The sequence below is a fragment of the Bos grunniens genome, chromosome 29 (assembly GCF_055505025.1).
Source record: "Bos grunniens cultivar Pamir isolate PY7600 chromosome 29, Bosgru_T2T1.0, whole genome shotgun sequence".
In the NCBI taxonomy this organism is placed as follows: domain Eukaryota; kingdom Metazoa; phylum Chordata; class Mammalia; order Artiodactyla; family Bovidae; genus Bos; species Bos grunniens.
The window spans coordinates 39,317,268-39,320,440 of NC_141193.1; the positions used below are offsets into that span (position 1 = coordinate 39,317,268).

Genomic DNA, 3,173 nt, shown 5'->3' on the forward strand with positions numbered 1-3,173 from the left:
CCGGTCCCATCACTTCATGGGAAATAGATGGGGAAACAGTGGAAACAGTGTCAGACTTTATTTTTCTGGGCTCCAAAATCACTACAGATGGTGACTGCAGCCATGAAATTAAAAGACGCTTACTCCTTGGAAGGAAAGTTATGACCAACCTAGATAGCATATTCAAAAGCAGAGACATTACTTTGCCAACAAAGGTTTGTCTAGTCAAGGCTATGGTTTTTCCTGTGGTGATGTATGGATGTGAGAGTTGGACTGTGAAGAAGGCTGAGCACCGAAGAATTGATGCTTCTGAACTGTGTTGGAGAAGACTCTTGAGAGTCCCTTGGACTGCAAAGAGATCCAACCAGTCCATTCTGAAGGAGATCAGCCCTGGGATTTCTTCGGAAGGAATGATGCTAAAGCTGAAACTCCAGTACTTTGGCCACCTCATGTGAAGAGTTGACTCATTGGAAAAGACTCTGATGCTGGGAGGGATTGGGGGCAGGAGAAGGGGGCGACAGAGGATGAGATGGCTGGATGGCGTCACTGACTCGATGCACGTGAGTCTGAGTGAACTCCGGGAGTTGGTGATGGACAGGGAGGCCTGGCGTGCTGCGATTCATGGGTCGCAAAGAGTCAGACACGACTGAGCGACTGATCTGATCTGATCTGCCTGTATGCCCAGGAGTGGGGTTGCTGATCATATGGCAACTCTAGTTTTTTGAGGAACCTCCATACTGTTTTCCATAGTGGCTGCACCAATTTACATTCCCACCAAGAGTGTAGGACAGTTCCCTTTTCTCCAGATTCTATCCAGCATTTATTTGTAAATTTTAGAAACATGTATTTACTTTTGGCTGCTCTGGGCCTTCTTCTATGTGTGTGGGGGTTTGTCTAGTTGCAGTGAGCAGGGGCTACCCGTCGTCGTGGCACACAGGCTTCCTGTTGTGGAGCATGGGCTCTAGGGTGCTCGGGCTTCAGTAGTTGTGCCTCATGGGCTTAGCTGCCCTGCAACTTGCAGGATCTTCCCAGGTGGGGGATTGAACCCATGTCTCTTGAATTGACAGGCAGATTCTTAATCACTGGACCACCAGGGAAGTCCTATAGATTTTCTCAATGATTGTCACTCTGACCAGTGAGTGGTGGTACTTCATAGTAGTTTTGATTTTAATTCCTGTAATAATTAGTGACGTTGAGCATCTTTCATGTGCTTGCTTTAGTCATATGTATGTCAAATGACTTGACTGTTAAAGAACATCTGAACTTGGGAGAAAAAGACTAGTAAGTGTTATTTATTTGTTTTTTAAATGTTTGCTTATTGGACTGTGCCGGGTCTTAGTTGTAGCACGTGGGATCTAGTTCCCTGACCAGGGGTTGAACCTGGGCCTTCTGCATTGGGAGCTCAGAGTCTTAGCCACTGGACCACCAGAGAAGTTACAAGACTAGTAAGTTTTAGAAAAGAACAACTTTATAATAACAACCAAATATCTCCAGGGAAGTTTACATAAAATGAAAATCAGCTCTTGTAAAAAGAAAAAATATATAATATGTATTTGCTAAAAATACACATCTAAATAATCTGCTTTAGAATTCAGCCGTTGTTCTGTCTTGCAAGCTTTATAAGAAAGGACTAATAGACAAGGTTGATTGGACAGGATGATAATCATATCCAATGATAATCAAGCCCAAAGCCCTTGCTTCACCGGCAGCAGCCTTCTCATCACACCCCAGACTGTCCAGCCTCTAGGGCCTGGCAGATACTTTACATGGTGCTGAAGGCCATTTTGGCCCAGTATCACCAGGACTTGAATGCCCTGACATGAGTGCATCTGGTTGCTAAGACTTGTTTAGGCTTGTCAAGGGCTATAAGCAAGTGTTAAAAAGTGGCTTACCAATCCTTTCTATAACTCTTTTAGTCATTATCATGCAGTAGGCTTTCAATCTGTAGTAAAAACGGTTGTCAACATTTATTGGGCACTTTGTGTGTGATCTGTGTAAGTTCTTCACATTACTGCTTAATTCCCACCACAGCTTATATGACGGAGGTGTAGTACTTGATACATGGAGGTTAAGGAATTCGTCCAGAGTCACACAGCCAACGTGGAGCTAGGATTCTAACCTTAGGAGGGAAATTTCAGAGTCTGCATTCTTCTTTATCACAACTGGAATTCCCAAGTCCAACATTTCCCTCCCCTTCGGGGACTTCACACAGCCTTACTTTTTCCTTCAAGCCTGATAACTGTAAGGGAATCGCGCCCTGGAGTAGCTTCTTCTATTCACTCAGTTTTCTCACACTTTGTTGTACTTGTTCCAGTTTTCTCAGGGCCATATCTCCGTCTGTACCAGTGAGGCAGGAAATACCAGGAGAGCGTTTTAACAGAGGCACGTACCCTTGTGGCAGAGGTTCCCTGGTTGTCCCCCAATTTCTCTTCTTTTCCCAAATTATTAGGATTTATCTGGGCTTGTGGCTACTCAGGCTAAGGGCTGACTTCTCAGTTTTCTTTGCAGCTAAGATGCCAAGTTGTGGCCGATAAAAGCGTGAGCAGAAACGCCATGTATAACCTTGTGGTCATGTCCCTGAAGGGAAACGGTTTGCCCACATCTTGCCCCTTTCTTCTTCTGCAATGCGGTACGGCAGTGAGTCACTGGACACTGCCAGGAGTGAACCTGGACACATGGAAAGAAGAGCCTGGATAGAGCCGCTAAGTACTAGAGAAATGCAAATCAAAACTAGAGTGAGTTATCAAAGAACTCAACTTGGGGATTATTCTTGTGATTAAGAGTATAAAATCTGGAGTTAAAGTCTGTGTGACTTACCCAGTGTGTGACCTTGGCAGCTTCACTGGTTCCGTGACCTTAATTTCACTTAGCTTGTTTCTTTAGCTGTAAATGGAGGATAACCACCTGCCTAAGAGGACTGCTGTGACGAACAGGTGAGTTGGTATGTATTATTTAGCGTATTCATGTTGTATAGTCAGTGTGGCTGTTTTACAGAATGACAGTCACTATTCTCAGTGTTTGTGCATAGCCGTTTCCACTGCCTCATTTTTTCCTTTATGTTGAGAAAATACTGGGACTCCAGTTCAGAATGGCTTGAAGGACAGGATCATGGAGCTCACTTCCTCCCACAAATACATCAAAAAATGCATCAACACGTGGAACAGTTCTCACAGAATACCTACAAATGCTTGCAG

General features: G+C 44.4%; 1 protein-coding gene across 14 annotated transcripts in view; it reads left to right on the plus strand.

The window, feature by feature from the left end:
- Positions 1-3,173, plus strand: part of ANKRD42 (ankyrin repeat domain 42) — a 59,740-nt gene that overhangs the window by 54,497 nt on the left and 2,070 nt on the right. The window lies entirely within an intron of this gene.